The 22,806-nt window shown below is 39.0% G+C and overlaps 1 protein-coding gene across 1 annotated transcript in view; it reads left to right on the forward strand.

Moving 5' to 3' along the window:
• Positions 1-22,806, forward strand: part of MYO6 (myosin VI) — a 161,474-nt gene that overhangs the window by 9,926 nt on the left and 128,742 nt on the right. The window lies entirely within an intron of this gene.

The raw sequence follows: 22,806 nt of genomic DNA on the forward strand, positions 1-22,806 counted from the left end.
TTACAGGTGTGAGCCACTGGCCTGAGCTTTTTAACTAGCTTCATTTGGAGGTGATTAGTTAATATTAGTTAAAAATTGTTAATTTTTAACAATTATACATATAGTAAAAATGTATAAATACATGTTTGTATAGATCTTTTTTTAAATTTTTTTTTTGAGACGGAGTCTCGCCCTGTTGCCCAGGCTGGAGTGCAGTGGCATGATCTCAGCTCACTGCAGTCTCCCCCTCCCAGGTTCAAGTGATTCTTCTGCCTCAGCCTCCTGAGTAGCTGGAATTACAGGCATGTGCCACCATGCCCCTCTAATTTTTGTAGTTTTAACGGAGACGGGGTTTCACCATGTTGGCCAGGCTGGTCTCGATCTCCTGACCTCAGCTGATCCACCCGCCTCACTCTCCCAAAGTGCTGGGATTACAGGAGTGAGCCACAGTGCCTGGCCGTTTCTATAGATTGTAAAAACTGTTAAAAACTTAGATTTCTTTAGATAGTGTACTGTTGAATAATCAGACTTGGTATTGTTAGTCTTATCAGGCAAAGTCCCAAAAGGAAAGAGATTTTACCCCGATGGTTCACATGAAGAGGCTATTTGCAGAGGTTAGAGAACGAACAAGTGTGGTAAAGTGCTCAGGGATTAGAAACAGTAAGAAACTCTTAGTTCTCCAGAAATTACCAGAGCAGAAAGCTGGCATTGTGGAGGAGGGCTAGAGGGAGCTGCGGTTTTGAAGCAGGAGGGGCATGAAGGGAGGTTCCCTGATCTCTCCTCCCTCTTCCTCTGAGTCTCCACCAGTGACTTACTTTACTAGAACCCAGCTGGGGAGCCCAAATTATTATTTTTTTTTTAAGGCTCATTCTTCCAGTGCAAGAGCAGAGAAGGAATTGAGGATGTAAGAGAGCAAATGGAGATTAACTAGGACATTATTTAGAACCTTTCGGGATTTGTAGCATTTCCTTGGTACATTTAAAAAAACTTGTAGCATTGTGATACATCTGCAAAATACTTGGGACTAATTGTTTTATACATACTTTGAGAAATAGTTTAATCACTTTCTCATTTAACCGAACAATTATTTTAGGAACTTTTGATGATCCATATAACCCAACAAGAAACATAATCTATGTCTGTTAACACAAAGCACTTTTGTTAATATATTGTTGTACTTTGCTGAGGTTTTCTGAAATTTTCTTCACTAGGCAGTCTGGGTTTAATGGAATACGTGTGTCATTCATTAAAAATCTTTAGTGGCTAAATTAAAAATATTTTGGCAATAAGTCTTTTGCTTTTCTGGAATTTATACTTCGTATTCACCTGGATTTTTTTTGACAACAAGAACACTAGAACATAGTGTTGACATGGTAATAGTTAATAGAAACAAGACTATTGGGAAATAGTTGTTCATCCTTCCGAAGTCCTTTTGAGGACACATCAAATTTCTGTATAAATCTGTTGCAATTTGCTGTTATCATGCAGTAGCTGATATTTTGCTAACACCAATTTTACCTAGTTAATCTTAGTTCTGGTGAAAAGTTTGTGCTCTTTATTTTGGATAGATTCCTTAGGGGTTACTAAAGAAAATGATTTCTCTTCTTAAAGAGATGGTATGAACGATTCTAGGGATATAAGTAATACTCCCCCCAAAACAATTAGATTATGACTTATATTTTCTTTCTTCTCTTGAGGATTCCAGTTAAAAAGAAGTACAAGATCTTACTCAGATTAAGAAGCAGCTAGAGAAGGCCTTGTTCATGACCTCCAGAAAAGGAAGAGCCATATTGTGCAGGGTTGAGCAAATTAATAAACATCTGGCTGTGAGAATTTAGCATACAAATCAAGTGTATTTCTGGATATAAATGTTATAACTGAGTTAAACAAACAAACAAATATGTTTCCCAGCTTGTCTTTTTTAAAGCGTATGGTGAAAATGAGAAACAGGTTTGGAATCAACTGAATAACACCTGTACAGCTGTGGTTGGAAACCAACCATTTAGATATTTTCTCTGTAAGTGGGCCCTTTTTTTTTTTTTTTTTTTTAAAGGAGTGATTTCAGACTTTTGTGGGATCTTCTAAAAACATATTGTTTATTTGGATTTGACATTGATGGAATTAGTATCCCGCAGGAGATATTTGAGGCTCTTAGTTTTTCCATGTTGTATTCTTTGAATTTCCTTGATTTGAGGATTGAGTTATTCCAGAGAGAACTTTTCTCTTCTTCCTTGTTATTTTTTTTCTAAAATTAGATGAACCAGCTGTGTTTTGGTTTGTGGGCATGATTTGCTGTCTGTTATCCTTTTGGTCTTAGTATCTGGGGGAAGAACAAAGAACCTGTGTGTGTTTTGAAGAGGAATGTATTAGTTTCTCTGCTCTTGTTCATCATGGTTGAGCTTTAAGATGAGAAGAACGAAGAAAATACTTCATGTATTTATTATTCTTGTGCTTGATATTTCAAACAAAACCGTGGCTTGTATTGGCCACTGAGATGATGGAGAAAACAGATGAATGTAAAGTGAAAAACTAGTCGTCACGTATTCAAATAGCTAATTGAAGAGGTTTATGTTAAAGAAAGATTTTCTTTCATGTATGGGAGGAGGGAAAAGAAGGATGGAAATTGAATGAGTTTGACCATATGACCAGCTGTCACGACAGATGTTTTAGCAACCAGAAAGTACTTATTTCAATCAGAATTTAATGTTATATTTTATGGGGATGCATTCTACTAATAAGCCTTTTTTTTTTTTTTTGAAGGAAAGTGAGGATAAGTTAGGAATTTACAAACCAATTTGGTGATTTAGTAAGTCATTAGTAAAAATGGAGATAGCCTGGTGGCTGCGTACAGTGATGCTAGTATGTTAGGAAAATGGGCTGTTAAAACACACACACAAACACACATACACACACGCACACATACACACACACACACATTTTTTTCCCCCTTTTTGCCAGATGTGCAACTGTATACAGAGAGCTATTATTTATTAAAGATGTGTTTCTGGAACTGGCCCAGAATATCATGGACTTTGGTCCTGTTTTCTAGGTTTCTGCTGTTTAGTATATGACACTGATATAGATTAGTATTTTCAGAACATGTGGACAACAGAGTAGGTCAGCATGATTGAGCAGTGAAAGGTTTATGTCAGATGGGTTGGGGTGGCAGTATATTGTAATGATGGACTGAATGAGTGATCTAAAATCATCCTAGCACAGTATAATTATAACAGTTCTTTTCTTTTTGAGATGGAGTCTCGCTTGGCCATGATTATAACAGTTCTTGAGGGCCGTCTCTTTGAGTCTTTTGCAGTTATTTTCTCATTTAATTCTCACATTGACCCTATGAGGTGACTATTCTTATTATCCCATTTTATAGCTGAGAGAGCTGAGGTCTAAGTGATTTGAGAAGGTGATAGAAGTAGTAAGGAGTAGAGTCAAAAGATGCTTTCAGATGGTCTGGCTCCAGAGTCTCTGCTCCATTTAGAATTCTAAGCTCGCTTTTTCTGTGTGCTCTTTTAAACACTCAGAGCTTTGAAAATCCCTTAAGGGTTAATCTGTTCTGTTTTTATGTCCCTACACAAAGAATAGTAAAATGGTGACAATCGTGCATCTATGGCCTACTTTCAAGTCCAGGGAAGACAGTTCTTCTGTAATACCCACTTTCCTCCTGAGCCAGACTCACCCTCAGATTTCTGCTCTACACAGGGCTCTCCAGCCTTCCCTGAGTGGATGAGAGAGGGGAGAACTCCTAGACCCAAATCTAAGCCGTTGTCTACAGCTCTTGTCTTTTAAATCTCTTAACAACCACCTGTTTTAGTTATATACCTGTTATAATTACATACTTGATGTATGTGCTTTAAGCAAATGTATTCCCGTAAAGTTTTGTGTAAATTAAATAATGAATTGAATTGTAATTTAAATTTTTTTTTTTTTTTTGTAGAGATGGAGATCTTACTGTGTTGCCCAGGCTGGTCTTGAACTCCTGGCCTCAAGTGATCCTCCTGCCTTGGCCTCCCAAAATGCTGGGATTATAGGCATGAGCCACTGCATCTGACCTGTAATTTTTTTTTTTTTTTGAGATGGGGTTTTACTCTGTTGCCCAGGCTGGAGTGCAGTGGCGTGATCTTGGCTCACTGCAACCTCGACCCTCCGAGATCAAGCGATTCTCCTGCCTCAGCCTCCTGAGCAGCTGGGATTACAGGCACCTGCCACACCTGGCTAATTTTTGTATTTTTTTAGTAGAGACGGGATTTCACCATGTTGGCCAGGCTGGTCTTGAACTCCTAACCTCATGATCCTCCCCTCTTGGCCTCCCAAAGTGCTGGGATTACAGGTGTGAGCCACCATGCCTGGCATAATTTTTTTTATTATTCTGGGAAAGCTTCGTATTTAAAGGATCCCAGTGATAATTTCTTTTGTAAAGAGAAGAATCTTTGTATAAAACAAATGATTGTTTTTCTTGATTATATTAATAAAATATAGATTTTTCACATATTACTTTTGCATAAACATAGTTCTAGCTAAATACATATTTGATATAAACATGCCAAAATGAAATTTGATCTTACATCGTGCTTCATATTACTAACAAAAAAGGATTGAATAATAGTTTTTTTCTTTGAATAAATGTCACTTGTTGGATTTGCACTAAAATGTACTTTGGTAGGCTTATCTACAGTAAGAATAATATTCTTTTAGGCAGTAGGTTGAGGTTCAGTATGTAACACCATAGTATATTATTTTGTTATATAATTCATTAGGTAAATGCTAGAGTTCTACTTAAGTGCTAGAATCAGTGTTTTATGATTCTGAAATAAATTATCTGAAAATAAAAAATTTTAGAGTGATAACTTAAAAATTTATAGTTGAAAGACAAACTACTCTTTGGAAAAACATTTTTGTGTAACCCTGGGTAAAATATTTGTTTCCTGTAGTTAATATAATGTTAATGAGGTCTTGATCCCAGACTCATTGTGATTTGTGCTCTGTCTGTAAACGCTCAACAGTGACTACTTTGTAACCTAATTAATAGATCCAGTGGCCTCATTTAGAGCATTATTCTTTTCCAGCCTCTTCAGCTATTTCTTTTTTTGTTTTTTAGAGAGAGAGTCTCACTCTCATCCAGGCTGGACTGCATTTGCACTATTATAGATCATGGCAGCCTCGAACTCCTGGGCTCAAGTGATCCTCCACCTCAGCTTCCCAAAGTGCTGGGATTATGGATGTGGGCCACCATGGCTGGTCTCTAAACTCTTATTGTGTGATTCAAAATCCTTCATGACCTAATCTTGGCCCACTTTTTCACTATAGCACTCATCACACTCTGCCATTCTCCTTCGCTCTAGCCCTGTTGGCCTCTTCCCCAAACATGTCTCCATTCTCCTTTCTCCTTAGTCTTGTTCAAACAAACCCTTTGTCTGGAGTGCACTTTTCTTTAGTCATTCTTACCCATCTTTCAGTACCTGCTTGAATTAAATCTTTGAAAGTAGCCACCACAAATTTACTGTTTGGGATTATACTGGTATTATAATGTACATCAAAAGTTATGTGATGTATGTGTATCTTCCTTCATTCTTGTCTACTCTAACTAGATTGTGAATTACTAGAGTGTATGAACTGCCTAGCAAGAGGCTTTGTAAGGTTTTGTTTGATCAGTGTAATTTTTAAATGTGTAAAAAAATCCTGAGATCTGAGATCTGAGATCTCAGGATTTTTTTACACATTTAAAAATTACAGAAGACCGCATAAAGATTTTGTTTATGTGGATTATATCTATTAATATTCACTGTATTAGAAATTTTAAAATGATTTGATCCAGGCCAGGCACTTTCAGAGGCTGAGGCAGGCAGATCACTTGAGGCCATGAGTTCAAGACCAGCCTGGCCAACATGGTAAAACCCCGTCTCTACTAAAAATACAAAAATTAGCAGATCTTTCAAATTTAGATGATATTAAACAATTACATTCTTTTTTTTTTTTTTTTGAGACGGAGTCTCGCCCTGTCGCCCAGGCTGGAGTGCAGTGGCGCGATCTCGGCTCACTGCAAGCTCCGCCTCCCGAGTTCACACTATTCTCCTACCTCAGCTTCCCGAGTAGCTGGGACCACAGGGGCCCACCACCACGCCCAGCTAATCTTTTGTGTTTTTGATAGAGATGGGGTTTCACCGTGTTAGCCAGAATGGTCTCGATCTCCTGACCTCGTGATCTGGCCCCCTCGGCCTCCCCAAGTGCTGGGAGTACAGGCTTGAGCCACCATGCCTGGCCAACAATTATATTCTTAGTATAAACTTCTTTAATTATTGGAAGGCTTTTATAGCCACTGGGGCAGATATAAGGTCTACTTTTGTGCTTTTCACTTGAAGGCTATAACTTTAAGTACAGTGACTACTGGTATGTTTTGGTGCCACTGCCTTGATACTAGCTAAAGCTCTAGAAGTTTTACCCATCATTGCTTCTACATCCTTGGTGTAAACGTAACCACAGTGAAAAAGACAAATGTCTCAGTATTATTATGAAAATAGTTGTGACCTTTTATACCCTCTGAAAGGGTCCATTGGTCATACATAGAGAGAACTGCTGGTCTGAATAATTGTCCTCCTGAGTTGTGAATGTGTGCAAGTTTCATGAATACTAGATAGGTAGAAACCTAGAATGTTAGAATTGGACATTATCCTAGAGTTAATTTAATTCCAATTCCATACAAGAACTTGAGGAAACTGGTTTAGAGGGCTTAAAAAACTTGAAGGTTTGGCCGGGTTCAAAAAAAAAAAAAAAAGATCAGATAGGTAACCACTGGCAGAACTGAAAGATAATTAATTCGTAAGTCTCTTAGTTTGGAGTTCATTTTTCCTGTCAGTTTTGTGCAGTTAAAAAATTTAAAGGTAATTTCACATATACTGCTATGACTTAAAATAATAAGCTTTTTAAAATTTTCCTTTTTTTTTTTTTTTTTTTGAGACAGAGTCTCGCTCTGTTGCCCAGGCTGGAGTGCAGTGGTGCGATCTCAGCTCACTGCAACCTCCACCTCCTGGGTTCAAGCGATTCTCGAGCCTCAGCTTCCCGAGTAGCTGGGACTACAGGCGCACACTACCACTCCTGGCTTATTTTTGTATTTTTAGTAGAGACAGGGTTTCACCATGTTGGCCAGACTGGTCTTGAATTCCTGACCTCAGGTGATCTGCCTGCCTCAGCCTCCCAAAGTGGTGGGATTACAGGCATGAGCCACTGCATCTGGCCAAAAATAAACGTTTCTTTTTGTGCTATAATATAATAAAATTCTGTAGGGAAGATATTTCTGAACTCTTATGCAGTGCTCTAGAATCAAGTTTCATCTATTTATTTCACCTCTTAAAAAAAAATTACCAGAAGTGATGGCACGTGAATCTAGTCCCACCTACTCAGGAGGCTGAGGTGAGAGGATCGCTTGAACTCAGGAGTTTGAGGCTGTGGTGAACTATGATCATGCCACTGCACTGGGCGATACAGCAAGAACTTCAAAAAAAAAGAAAAGGCTAGGCTCAGTGATTTATACCTGTAATGTAACACTTTTGGGAGGCTGAGGTGGGAGGATTGTTTGAGCTCAGTAGTTTAAGACCAGTCTGGACAACACAGCAAAACCTCCTCTCTCCTAAGAATAAAAAAAAGTTAGCTGGGCGTGGTGGTGCTGCCTCTAGTTCCAGCTATTTTGGAGGCTAAAATGGGAGGATTGCTTGAGCCTGGGAGTTTGAGATGGCAGTGTGATATAATCGCACCACTGAACTTCAGCCTGGGTAACAGAGTGAGACCCTGTCTCAAAGAAAAAAGCAGGCTGGGCATGGTGACTCACACCTGTAATCCCAGCACTTTTGGAGGCTGAGGCAGGCAGATCACTTGAGGCCAGGAGCTCGAGACTATCCTGGCCAACATGGCAAAACCCCGTCTCTATGAAGAATACAAAAACTAGCTGGATGGGGTGGTGGGTGCCTGTAATCCCAGCTACTTGGGGGGCTGAGGCAGGAGAATCACCTGAACCCAGGAGGTGGAGGTTGCAGTGAGCAGAGACCACCACCATTGCACTCCAGTGTGGGCAAAAGAGCTAGACTCTGTCTCAAAAAAAAGAAAAAAACTAGTAGACAGTATTACCTACACATATGTGTGTGTATATTTTATGTATATATAAATATAGATTATACATTTAAAAATTAATACAGTATTCTAACATAAAGGAAATTTATTAAACTATTAATTATAGTAATTACATTAAATATATTGTTTATTTCAGTTTGTGAAGGTGCACGCACTCCTCTACTACAAGGCAGAATAAAGTAGTCAGATGCTACTAACATCTACATGTAGAATAATCATGAATGCAGCAGCTGTAAATTAGACTAATATGCGAGTGTTGTAATTGGTGACTCAAATATCTTTATTAGTATTGCTCTATAATGTGATTTTTCCAGCATGATGAACACCTTTTGGTCAAGTTCCAAATGAAGGACAGTCTTCTTTCAATTTATGTGTTATTGTATGGTTTTTAGTCAGTGAGTAAAGCAATGCAAAAATATTTTGAATATATGTGTACATATATTGGATTAGATTCTGGGCATACCTATGTTTTCCTCTGAATTTGCTGTTCATTTTACCTTCTATACATCATTAGTGGCATCACAATAATTTGAAAATTTGAAATAAAAAGTTCTTGGCCTGTACCCGCAGGGGCTGAATCAGTTTGTGGCATCCTCACAGACATTTGTGTTGGCTGCAGTATTTTTATTTTTTGTGTCATCTTCCTCAATTCATTCTTTTTTTTTTTTTTCTTTTTGAGGTGGAGTCTTGCTCTGTCGCCCAGGCTGGAATGCAGTGGCACAACCTTGGTGCACTGCCACCTCCGCCCCCAGGTTCAAGCGATTCTCCTGCCTCAGCCACCTGAGTAAATGAGATTACAGGCGTGCACCACCACGCCCAGCTAAGATTTTGTATTTTTAGTAGAGACGAGTTTTACCATATTGACTAGGCTGGTCACCAACTCCTGGCCTCAAGTGATCTGCCCACCTCAGCCTCCCAGAGTGTTGGGATTACAGCTGTGAGCCACTGTGTCTGGTGCTCAATTTATTCTTGAGTGTTGCATTCCTGCCTTTAAGTGAGACACTGAAGCTTTTACATTCTGAATAATAATACGTATAAATAAATATAAATAAATAATTAGAATGAATGTAAAATTAAAAAATGTTTCATTGAAAGTGATGTAAATTAGAAACTATAATAGTTATAAATAGTATATAGTTCATAAATACACATGATTTACAAATTCCTTTTTTTTTTTTTTTTGAGACAGAGTCTCACTGTTGCCCAGGCTGGAGTGTGGTGGCATGATCTCAGCTCATTGCAGTCTTTGTCTTCTGGGCTTAAGCAATCCTCCCACCTCAGCCTCTGAGTAACTGAGACTACAGGTGCGCACCACCACGCCCGGCTAATTTTTGTATTTTTGTAGTTGGGCTTTTGCCATGTTGCTCAGGCTGGTCTCTTAACTTCTGAGCTCAAGCCATCCGCTTGCCTTGGCCTCCCAAAGTGCTGGGACTTCAGGTGTGAACCATTGCCCCTGGCCACAAATTCTATTCTTAAACAATTAAATTGGTGGAAATTTCTTGGATTTAAATAAATGAATTTACTACAGAAATTATATTTTGCCTCCCAAAACACTTTCACCATTTTTAAAAATAATGAAATAAGGTTTGTTGCCCGGGTTGGTCTTAACTCTGGGTATCAAGTGATTCTCCTGCCTCAGCCTCCTAAGTAGCTGGGATTACATGTTGGAAGAGCTGCCCAGTGTGTCCGCAATAATAAAAAAGAAACTGGAACATTTCACCAGTTTGCATTTGCCCTGGAACTATGGTGATCTTCTTTGGGTCCTTCCAGTTTTAGTATATGTGCTGCCAAAGTGAGCACTTCTCAGTGTTTTTATGGCTGTATGTGTTGCAGCATGCATAAATAACTTTTTTTACCTGTAGTTTTAGAATATTTGGATGTTCATAATCTGATCTGTTTTGCACCTGAATTTAAATACAAGATTTAAAAAAAATTTCACAAAAGAATTTTCCCCCAAGTGTAAATAATTCGTTTTATTTTATTTTATTTTATTTTATGTTATTTTATTTTATGAGATGGAGTCTCGCTCTATCACCCAGGCTGGAATGCAGTGGTGTGATCTCGGATCACTACAACCTCCGCTTCCCGGGCTCATGTGATTCTCCTGCCTCAGCCTCCTGAGTAGCTGGGACTACTGGCGCCCATCACCACGGCTGGCTAATTTTTTGTATTTTTAGTAGAGACGGGGTTTCACCATGTTGGCCAGGCTGGTCTCAAATTCCTGACCTCAAGTGATCCACCAGCCTCTGACTCCCAAAATGCTGAGATTACAGGTGTGAGCCACTGCGCCTGGCCAATAATTCATTTTAATACCTTCAAGGGATAGTGAGTTTGGGAATAAGCGAAGGGTAGTAGCAAATTATTGCTGTAAAATACATGAACTATATATGAACTATTTTGCCATAGAGAATTTGTTAGTCTGGTTTTGCGTTACTCTAAAGGAATGTCTGAGACTGAGTAATTTATGAAGAAAAGAGGTCTAATTGGCTCAGTGTTCTGCAGGATGTACAAGCATGGTACCAGCATCTGCCTCTGGTGAGGGCCTCAGGAAGCTTGCAGTCATAGTGAAAGGCTAAGGGAGAGTGGTTGTTGTCACATGGTGAGAGCAGGAGCAAGAGAAAAAGGAGGGAAGTGCCACACTCTTTTGAACAACTAGATTTCTTGTGAACTCAGAGGGAGCACTCACTCATTTGTGGGGGTGGCACCAACCCATTCATGAGGGGTCTGCCTGCATGCCTGAAACACCTCCCATCAGGTCCCATCTCTAACATTGGAGGCCACATTTCAACATGAGATTTGGAGGGAACAAATACCCAAACCATATAATTCCACCAAATCTCGTGTTCTTTTCACATTGTAAAATACAGTCATCCCTTCCCAAAAGTCCCCCAAAGTCTTAACTCGTTCCAGCAAGACCAAAGTCCTAAGTCTCATCTGAGACTCATCTCCTTCCACCCATGAGCCTGTAAAATCAAAACAAGTTATTTACTTCCAAGATACAGTGAGGGACAGGCATTGGGTAAACATTCCCATTCCAAAAGAGAGGAATTGGCTGAGAGAAAGGGGTTACAGGCCCCTGAAACCCAATAGGGCAGTCATTAAATCTTAAAGCTTCAAAATAATCTCCTTCGACTCTGTATTCCACATCCAGAGCACACTGGTGCAAGTCATGGGCTCCCAAGGTCTTGGGCAGCTCTGCTGCCTCTGCTGCTCTCAAGAATAGAGTTGAGTGGGCCGGGCGCGGTGGCTCATCCCTGTAATCCCAGCACTTTGGGAGGCCAAGGTGGGTGAATCACAAGGTCAGGAGATCGCAACCATCCTGGCCAACACAGTGAAACCTCGTCTCTACTAAAAATACGAAAAATTAGCTGGGTGTGGTGGCACATGCCTGTAGTCGCAGCTACTCGGGAGGTTGAGGCAGGAGAATCGCTTGAACCCAGGAAGCAGAGGTTGCAGTGAGCCGAGATTGTGCCATTGCACTCCGGCCTGGGCTACACAGTGAGACTCTGTCTCAAAAAAAAAAAAAAAAGAATAGAGTTGAGTGTCTGTGGCTTTTGCAGGTTCAGGAATGCAAACTACTGGTGGCTCTACCATTCTCACTTCTGGAGGGCAGTGGCCCACTTCTCACAGCTCCACTAGGCAGTACCCTGGTGGGGTCTCTGTGTGGGGGCTCTGACCCCACATTTCCCCTCCGCACTACCCTAGTAGATTTCTCTGTCAGTGCTTCTCTTGCTTCATCTTCTTGCTTCTGCTCTCACCATGTAACACCACCCAGTCTCCCTTTGCCTTGCACTATGATTGTAAGCTTCATGAGGCCCTTTCCAGAAGCAGATGCTGCAGCCCTGCTTATACAGCCTGCAGAACTGTGAAGCAGTTGAAACTTTTCTTTATAAATTATCCTGTCAGGTATTCCTTCATAGCAAGATTGTCATAAAGATACAAAGAGAGATTCCATAATGAGATACCTAGTTGAAAACAGCCAGAAATAATGTTCTCATGTTGTTATATAAAGTATTTGTTGCTGTGTATGTGGTATTGAAACTTCTAAACTAACTCCCTTTAGGTTTGTTCATTTTGAGACAGAGTCTCACTCTGTTGCACAGGCTGGAGTGCAGTGGCATGATCTCGACTTACTGCAACCTCTGCCTCTTGAGTTGAAGCAATTCTGCCTCAGCCTCCCGAGTAGCTGGGATTACAGGCTTGCACCACCACGCCCGGCTAATTTTCATATATTTAGTAGACACAGGGCTTCGCTGTGTTAAATAGTCTGGTCTTGAACTCCCAACCTCAGGTGATCTACCAGCTGTGGCCTCCCAAAGTGCTGGGATTACAGGCGTGAGCCAATGCCCTTGGCCTCTTTTAGTTTTATAGGCATTTTCCAATGATCATTGTTTGTGTAACTGAAAGCTAGATGTCTTTTAACTGATTTATCTTTCCTGATTATTTGATGTCACATTGGCGATTTAGCTGAATCTTGATGGATAACAGTATAAAGAGTTTGGTGTTGTTGACAAGAGTAGTATTGATAGCTTACCCCAAGACACATGTATAAGCTATAAGATAGACACATGTATAAGCTATAAGATAGCAGTACTTTTTTTTTTTTTCCCCCCCTGAGATGGTCTCACTTTGTTGCTTAGGCTGGAGTGCAGTGATGCAAACACAGTTCACTGCAGCCTCAACTTCTGGGCTCAAGTGATCCTCCCGCCTCAGCCCCCAAGTAGCTGGGACTATAGGCTCGCACCACCATGCCTGGCTCATTGTATTTTTTGTAGAGATCGGGTTTCATCGTGTTGTCCAGGCTTGTCTCAAACTCCTAAGCTCAAGTGATCTGCCTGCCTCGGCCTCCCAAAGTGCTGGAACTACAGGTGCCAGCCACTGCATCCAGCCCAGAAATTTTCTTAATAAAAAGGATTGTTCAAAGGGCTTTTTTAGTGGCCTCCACTAAATTGTGTATATAACTCCCAGGAGTTTAATTAATAAACAAAAGGAAAAGAATGAATATTGAATATGTGTTTTAAGTCAAGGTACATTTATCTGTAGTTGTTCCTCATCAAAACTGCAGTATCTATATTTAGATATCAGATGCTAAATGTATTTCTCTCTAAATAGAGTTTAGAGAGAAAAAATCAGTTACACAAAGATAGATTCTAAACAATTAAGAATCCTCCCGAATTTTATAAGACAGTATGAAGTCTTTCCCTTACCCCTGTTTGCAGTATAAATGAAATTGAGGTTGATTTTCCAAATAATTATTTACAGGAAAATGATAGAATTCACATTTGATACTGTGAGAAGTCAAATAATAGAATTCTAGGGTTGAGATACCTGTGCTACAACCTAAACCATTAAGTCCCATATCTTGGAGGGTGGTATTTGTCAGTACTTTTTCAAAGATCCCCAGGTACTTCCAATCTGCAGTTCAATTACTTATCTTTTTTAAAAATTAAATCTGTGTAAGTAGAAAAACTTTCTTGTCAGGTGTTGAGGAAACTCTTGGTAACCAGAATGTTTAAAAAATTTAGTTTTTGTGTACTAATTTTTAAAATGTATGGTGTCTTGTGGAGGAGTTAAAAAAGTAGAATACTCTCTGGAATGGAGACTTAAGAATTATTTAAAATTATTAAAATGGTACACTTGATACAAAATTTGAAAGTAGAAATTACTGTTGAAACTAATACTGTTGAATCTGGTTTTCTGTTTCTGGCCTACCGTATCTAAACCACTCTAAACAGGTCATTCACTTGTTTTATCCTTATCTTAATGAGCTTCTGAGGTGAAGTTTCTGTAACCTCATGTTGTCTCCTGTTTGTCACAAAGATTCTTCATGTCTTACCCAAATTGCTTTGTTTACATTCTATGTTTGGAGATGTAGGTAGGCCATTTGATCATTGATGTGAGTATACACACTCATACACTATCCCCCACGCCCGCCTGTCACACAGTTTAAAGCCTTCTCATTCACGTAGATAGTTTTGTAAGTCTGAATAGCCTAATTTAGATAAAATTTCTTCGTAGTTCAATTAGAAAACTCTCCATTTTGAGTGCTTGTTTAGGTTTTAATATAAAGGAAACATTTTACATGAGGAATCATTGTTTTGCTAACCTTACTGACAAAAAGAAATAGTGATGAGGAAATGACTAAAACCAGTTCAGACAGTATTGAGCATGCAGATTCTACAAGGGTTGAGAACAGACAGGACTAAGAACTCATGTGGAGAAGTCAGCTCTGAAGAGAGTTTTGGATCACCTTCAGGTATAGATGGATGAAGTTACCGATGTGTTTTCAGTTGGAGAGGCAGAGTGTTGAGGAATTTTATACCTGTTGTGTTGTATTTTTCTGTCAGGTGAGCATTAGGCCATCTTGATTTTCTGTAGGCTGGAGATAATATTGGGCCCCGTAATGAAGTGCTGAAGTTTTGAGATAGTATTTGAACTGCATTGGTGATCTTTATAATTTTAGTAAATTTACTTATTATTAAAGCATGTTGTTCAATTATCCTGTTCAAATAATTGGATTTTTAAGTGTATTTACTTGACTTTTCAGAAAATGTTTAAATTGATTCTGTGAGGTAGGAAAGTGACTATAGGTTTATCTATATGTGTTTTTGATAGTCAAAAAAGATGAAGTAATTGTCATAATTGTGACATAGAATCCATTAGAAGTGAAATAATACAATTGGTGCAAATACTGTGCTAGTGATAAACTATCAGTGGTGAGAATGAAACAGATTCTTCCCAATTTGAAATTTCATATTCTGGTAGGGCAGGCTGATTACATGTGAGGATATTTTAAACACTTGATTGAATTTTTCCAAATTTTATATAAAATAATGAGTATCCAATTGTAATCAATAGTAAATAAAAACTGGAATGTTTGACTTAACACTGAACTCTGCCGCTGAGCCACTGTGGAGAAACTAAGGTTCGGAATGGCAGCCACATGGTTAGAGAAGATTTTGGGAAACTGGAATTGAGTACATTGAAATAAATAAGACTAATGAGGTGATTCAGACATGTTTCAAATGCAGAAGGTAGTGCTCATGTACCAATCAGTAGTTTTTGGTGAGAACAGTAGAAGGCTTGATCTTCAGCTGCACTCTGAGGGATTTTAGACTAGTTTGTTAGTTTATTCATTGAAAGTTGTGCCAGGATTGAGAGATGGATTTGTGAGCAGTACAGACACAGTTCCACCATCATCAAGCTTATGTTCCAGTAGGGAGATGGACATTAAACAACATTTTATCATATGGCTGTGCTTCAGTGGAGAATTTCTGTGGGTGCTATGAGACCGTATTAGAGAGGAAAGATGTGAGAAAGAGCAGTGTAAGATGGTGGCAAAACATTAGGAAGGGTGACGGATCTCTGTGAATTAATCAGGCCTCTTTAAAAATCCACCCTTCCCAAATTTCAAAATCAATTCATTTGTTCATTATTGAAAATCCACAAAACCAAAATGAAGCGATACTTCTATTACATAGAGATAATCACTAGTTTTTTAGAAGGCCTTAAAAATTAAATGCATTTTCATCTTTATAAGGTGACTGGGAAATTTTGTTTCTAGACCTGGAATTTATGGTTGTTGTTTCTCTGACTAATGCTGCTGTATAAAGAAGAGTAATTATAATGATACTACTGTAACACCTTGCTATAGCCCCACTTAATAATTGCTTGAAGTATGTAAATGAATGTTCATTCATAGTCCAAAGCAAATAGTTTTTTGAGATGTTAAATATAACAGGTAATATAAATGCTTTTTTACACAATAAAATGGTAATGAATTTATTTTTACATAATAAAATGGCATATATTTATTTTTCTAGGTGAAAATAATTTAACAGCATGATAGTTAATATTTTTCTACCAAATAGGGTTAATGATTTTTATTATAGCCCTGTACAAATTTAAATAATTGATAGACCTCCCATAATCCAGTAGTTTGAATAAAGTTATCTTTATTTTTGACATGTTCTTTTCATGAATTTCTGTGTCTTTCTACCACTAAATTGCTGATATTCATTTACTTTCCACTGGATCTTTTTTGCTACCATTAGTGAATGAATGCAATTCAATGTTTTATGTGACCATCTAGCCCTTTAAATATTGAAATACACTAAAGCAACAGGGATATTTTTACTTTTCATGTAACAATTGTCTTCTTACCTTTAAAAAAGTAGCTTCTTAAATAATAGTTAACATTTTATGGTATATTTGTTAGAGATTTTCCTTATTGAGGAAAATCAAGGGATTGAAGTCTTCCCCTTTGCTTTATTTTTAATCTCTTCCCCCTACTTTTATGAAGTGGTGCTTAAAACTGGGGGAGTTTATTGAGAAATTATTATGACTTTTTTTTTTTTTTTTTTGACGGAGTTTTACTGGAGTGCAATGGCACGGTCTCGGCTCACTGCAACCTCTTGTCTCCTGGGTTCAAGTGATTCTCCTGCCTCAGCCTCCGGAGTAAGTGGCATTGCAGGCACACGCCACCACACCTGGCTAATTTTTGTATTTTTAGTAGAGATGGGGTTTCACCACGTTGGCTAGGGTTGTCTGAACTCCTGACCTCAGATGATCTGCCCGCCTCAGCCTCCCAAAGTGTTGGGATTATAGGCGAGAGCCACTACGCCCGGTGAGAAATTATTTATGTATACAGGATTATCCTTTGATATTATCATTTATACATTGTAAAGAAGGTGCTGTTTTTGCAGCAGTGCCAATAGTCCCAATAGACCAGTGAGTTCTCTCTATTAAGTATAATCCTCCCGGGACTTGGGATTTGTGGTTGCCATGTTGCCACTGGTGAGGTTAGAGTCTGCATAATAGCTGAGCTGAGCAAATTCTTCCATGGCCCTTAGCAGGCACAGAAGAAATCGTGCAGGTCACCTCTGGGTCAGGAACTCATACAGAAGATAATGCTGCCTTGGCTCCTGGCATGGTGGGTTGGGCTGGCCCTTGTCTCTGGATGCTTCAAATGAGACGCATTGGCAGCTGTCCAAATTGGAAATAAACTTCTCAGGTTCCAGGCCTCCCTTGGCTCTGAGGGCTGTGTACGGGAGACAGCAGCATCTGGGGTGGATGCCTGCTTTACCAAAGATCAGTGTCCAACCTTGAGGGCTGTGCTGCTTATCTGTCGACAGTTGCGGAGCAGATTGCCAAATACAGGTCAGGAGGTGTTATGACCTATAAAAGGGTCTTCTCCTTTTCCAGTTAGGTTGCTCAGGGCTTCAGCTTTATTCAGTTGTTCAGTTTTATTTTGTTATTGTTTAACAATTCTGATGTCTAGTTAAAGTTTAGTAATGCGTTGGTTTGCGGGAATATGGTCTGAATCACAAATCCATAGAGCTACCATTATGCAGGGATGGAAAGTGGCTTTTTAATGGAGTTGACTAATCTGTTCCTAATATGAGTAATTAGTGATATTTACAAGGTGGCTTGAATCCTGATAGGCACACTGGTGTTTTTTGTTTTGTTTTCGTGGAATGCATAGCGTATCATTTCTTTAAGATTTTATTCTAGTCATCTTTTAATACTCCGTTCAAAATGGAGTTCCTGTGTCCTGATCCTTGTCCTTCACTGCTCCACCGAACACCATTTGTATGCCTACTTTATGTCAGTGCTATAAATATTGCCATACATTGTGGTGTACTTGTCTTTCTCCTTTTGTAAGTTGTAAACACTTGATTTTATTCTTGTGTCTTCAGGGCCTAGTATTTTCCCTGTTATAATAGATGCTCCACAAATGTCTATTCAATAAATAATTTTATCCTGTGCACTGTGAATATATTGTCACTTCTTTTAAAAATTGTTTTCTCCAAATATAAATTCTAGGCCATCCCATCAACATAAAATTTCTCAGAGGTGGTAAGATTGGGCTAGTCAAGGACTTAATGAGCCAGGGAACTTATAATAATTATTTTTTAAAAAAGAATATTAGCAGCAATGGTTAGAAAGGGTGAAAGCCCCATAAATCTTTTTGAATAACATCTGTTTACATTGTGTTCATTTTAAATTAATCAACTAAAAAGTGAATGCATCCTTTTGCCAACCAGAAATCAAAATAATATAGCGGCTGGCATTCCCCTAGGCCACCACCTGGTGGTTCTTCTCTATTTAGAAACTAAGCACTACTATCATTTTGGTGTGCATATGTCTGTCTTTTACTATTACTTACATTTTTAGTCTTGTAGAAAAGCGCAGTGTGTGTGTGTGTGTGTGTGTGTGTGTGTTTTGGTAGAGATGGGGTCTTGCTATGTTTCCCAGGCTGGTCTCAAATTCCTGGCCTCAAGCATTCCTCCCACCTTGGCCTCCCAAAGTGCTGAAACTCTAGGTCCGAGCCACTGCGCCTGGCCTTGTATGTGTTTTTGTTTGTTTGTTTTTTTAACATGAAAGATCTTGTACTCCACAAAATGTTTTACAATTCTGATTTTTAATGTAACAATAGCTCATGTTGGAAAATAAAGACCCACCTTACTTTAAAAAATTATTGCATGACTCTGTCCAGATACAGCATAGTTTATGAAACCTTTATTTTTTTCCGATAGGCATTCAGATCGTTTGTGGTTTTTCCTCTCTTAACAGTGCTTCAGCAGATGTCCTTGGTGTGTACTAAGAAATGCTGGTTCAGAGGATTTACCAGTTTATAGTCTCAAAGTGAGCATACTCAATGTGACAGGTTTTTAATTTTCGTAACTATGATGGATGAGAAAAGTATCTCATTGTTAAATATATTAATATCTTTCTTAAGGGTAAATATCAGAATTTACGCTTGTGTCTTCAGGGCCTAGTACTCCCAAGCTCAAGTGATAAAGATGGATAAAATATGGTTTTCTGGCATAATTCTTTACGCAAATGTGACTGGCTGTTTGAAACACAGACTTTGTGTTTAAAAGATTTTTTAAAAAGTTGAGTTTGTGATTTCTTTCTTTTTTTTTCTTTTTCTTTTCTTTCTTTCTTTTTTTTGAAACAGGGTCTCACTGTGTCACCTGGACTGGAGTGCAGTGGCACAATTTCAGTTCACTGCAACTTCGACTTCCTGGGCTCAGATGATCCTGCCACCTCAGTCTTCCCAGTAGCTGGGACTACAGGTGTGTGCCACCACACCCAGCTAATTTTTGTATTATTATTATTTTTCTTGTGGAGACGAGGTTTCGCCATGTTGCCCAGGCTGGTCTCAAACTTCTGGGCTCAAGCAGTCTGCCCACCGTGGCCTCCCAAACTGCTAGAATTACAGGCACGAACCACTGCACCCAGCCAAGTTTGTGATTTTATATGAAGAAACACTTATTCCCTCCCCCCAGTTCATTTTAGTTTAGCTTTATTTGACTTATAATACAAAGAAAAAAGTGTTCTTTGTTCTTCAGTTTCCAGAATGAAATTATTTGAAGGCCAAGACCTTGGGAGGCAGTTTCAAACTTGAAGAAAACACAAGTTTGTTTAGTACAGCATGGAATCAAGACACTTACTATATTCTGATTTAGAGAAATGGATATTTTGGTTGTTAGTTACTTATAATGGCCAAGGTATAAGACACCTTACAAATACTGTACAATATGGTATTTTTTTTTATTTAAAAATTGAGACAGAGTCTTGCTATATTGTCCAAGCTGATCTTAAACTCCTGGGCTTGAGTGATCGTCCTGTTACACCCTCCTGAGTAGCTGGATTACAGACGTGCATCACCACACCCAGTGAATATAGTATATTGTCTTCGGTATTTTATGGTTTCTTAAGAATTTTGCAGTAAGTCAACAGTTTTGTTTAATTGTTTTATGGTATTTCGTTTATATGTCTTGTACTGGCTTAGTGAATATAAGTAAAATAAATAATTCTAAAAAGTTTTTGGCCAGGCGCGGTGGCTCACACCTGTAATCCCAGCACTTTGGAAGGCTGAGGCGGGGGGATCATGAGGTCAGGAGATCACCTGGCTATCACGGTGAAACCCCGCCTCTACTAAAAAATACAAAAAAAATTTAGCTGGGCGTGATGGCGGGCACTTGTAGTCCCAGCTACTGGGGAGGCTGAGGCAGGAGAATGGCTTGAACGCGGGAGGCAGAGCTTGCTGTGAGCTGTGTTCGCGCCACTGCACTCCAGCCTGGGTGACGGAGCAAGACTCCGTTTAAAAAAAAAAAAAAATTCTGCCTTTTTCTAATTTCCCGAAGAGGAACAAAAGGCATTGGAAGTGAACCAGAATATAAGCTAATTATTATTATCCTAATTACTTCTGTTGCCATTTGAGTTCGTTTGCTAATGAAATTCTCTTTTTTTCTTTTTTTAAAATATTTAATTAAAAAAAAAAAAAATAGAGGCCAGCTGTGGTGGCTCACGCCTATAATCCCAGTATTTTGAGAGGCTGAGACAGGAGAATCCTTTGAGCCCAGGAGTTCAAGACCAGCCTGGGCAACATAAATCCTATCTCTACAAAAATAAAAATAAAAAAATAAAAAAATCAGCCGGGTATAGTGGCGCATGCCTGTAGTCCTAGCTCCTTGGGAGGCCGAGGTGGGAAGATTGCTTGAGCCCGGGAGGTTGAGGCTGCAGTGAACCATGATCCTGCCACTGCATTCCAGGCTGGGTGACAGAGTGAGACTTTGTCTCCAAAAAAAAAAAAGAAAAAAGAAAAAGAGATAGGGTTTGGCTACATTGTTCAGTCTGATCTCCAGCTCATGACCTCAAGTGATCCTTCCATCTTGGCTTCCCAGAGTGCTGGGATTACAGGCATTTGCCACTGTGCCTGGTGTAAATTCTTAATGAAAAATGAGGTGGGCGTAGTGGAGTTTGAGAACAGTCTGGCCAACATGGTGAAACCCCATCTCCATTAAAAATGCAAAAATTAGCCAGGTGTGGTGGCGTGTGCCTGTGGTCCCAGCTACTTGGGAGGCTGAGGCAGGAGAATCACTTGAACCCAGGAGGTGGAAGTTGTAGTGAGCCAAGATTGCACCACTGCATTCCAGTCTAGGTGACAAAGTGAGATTCCGTCTGAAAAAAAAAAAAAAAAAAAAAAAAAATTCTTAATAAAAATTGCTGTTTAAAAAAATGCATTTTAAGACACCATATTTGTTTTAATTGACTGAGTTGTCTTTCATTTTTGATACTTTATTGTAAAGTGTCATTTTCACTTCAGGAACTATATATTGTGTTCATTAACTTTAGTGTTTTCTTTTTTTAAATTCTTTTTCTAGGGCTGTTTGTAAAGAAAAGTAGAAAGAAAAAGATTTTATGCTTTAGTCATTTCATATGGTAATTATTACAGATCTTTCGTTTCTCCCTTGCCTATTGGTTTAGTTTACAATGCTAAATGACTTACCTTTTTCTTAACCAGTTTGTTGCTGTAGCTTGTTACACTTTTCATTCTTGCTCTGTTATCCCATCTCTAGATTCAAGTTTCCTTTCTCTTCTTTCTCTTTTCCCTTTTAAGCCTGTTTTCATGTGTACTGGTTTTCTTGCCTCGTATCTGTTATTGGTGTGTGTATTCTCTCTTAAGCTGGAAACAAATTCTCTGTTTGGCCAAGGATTCTGGATTCTGATTGTCTTCATGGACCTCTTTGAAATCTACTTGTTGCAAAATAATTGGGTAATGGGGGCTGGAGGTCTAGAAAAAAAAAATGGGTAGTGGCAAAGATCATTATTAAAGTAGCACACTTTAAATATGTGATGTGGCCAGGCGTGGTGGCTCATGCCTGTAATCCCAGCACTTTGGGAAGCTGAGTGGGACGGATCATCTGAGGTCAGGAGTTGGAGACCAGCCTGGCCAACATGGCAAAAACTTTGTCTCTACTAAAAAATACAAAAATTACCTGGGTGTGGTGGTGCACGCCTGTAATCCCAGTTACTTGGGAGGCCGAGGCAGAAGAATCACTGTAACCCAGGAGGCGGAGATTGCAGTGAGTCGAGATCGTGCCATTGTGCTCCAGCCTGGGTGACAGAGCGAGACTCTATTTCAAAAATAAATAAAATAAAATAAATAAATATGTGATGTGAAAATGTTTCTTAATATTAATTTTTTTTTGTTCTTTATAGAGACAATGTCAGGTATATGCTGGATTTGAAGTTTTATGAAGATAAACGAATAATGATATATATCTGTTCTCCCAGAAACTTTAATCTTCTCTGAAACTTTGTTTGTTTCAGGTTTTAACTGAACATAGAGCTATGTTTAGCCATTTGAGTTAAAGAGGGCATTTACTACTCATCCCTTCAATCAACAAATATTTAATAATTCCCTATATATGATATACTATGTTAGATACTGGCTGCTTATGAATAAGCAGTATGTAATTCTGGTCCTTAAACTCTAAGGAGAGATTAAACTTTTTTTTTTTTTTTTTTTTAAGAGATAGAGTCTTGCTCTGTCTCCCAGGCTGGAGTGCAGTGGCTTGATCTCAGCTCACTGCAACCTCCGCCTCCCAGGTTCAGTGATTCTCCTGCCCCAGCCTCCCGAGTAGAGTAGCTGGGACTATAGGCGTGCACCACCATGCCTGGCTAATTTTTGTATTTTTAGTAGAGACAGGGTTTCACCATGTTGGCCAGGTTGGTCTCAAACTCCTGACCTCAAGTGATCTGCCTACCTCAGCCTCCCAAAGTGCTGGGATTACAGGCATAAGCCACCATGCCCAGCCGAGAAAAATTTAATAACAAAATTGGACCTTGGGCTATGTCTAAAAGGTCAGTAAAATTGATTATTTTGACAATAAAGTAGAAAACAAA

This window comes from Papio anubis, chromosome 6 (assembly GCF_008728515.1).
Source record: "Papio anubis isolate 15944 chromosome 6, Panubis1.0, whole genome shotgun sequence".
NCBI lineage: Eukaryota > Metazoa > Chordata > Mammalia > Primates > Cercopithecidae > Papio > Papio anubis.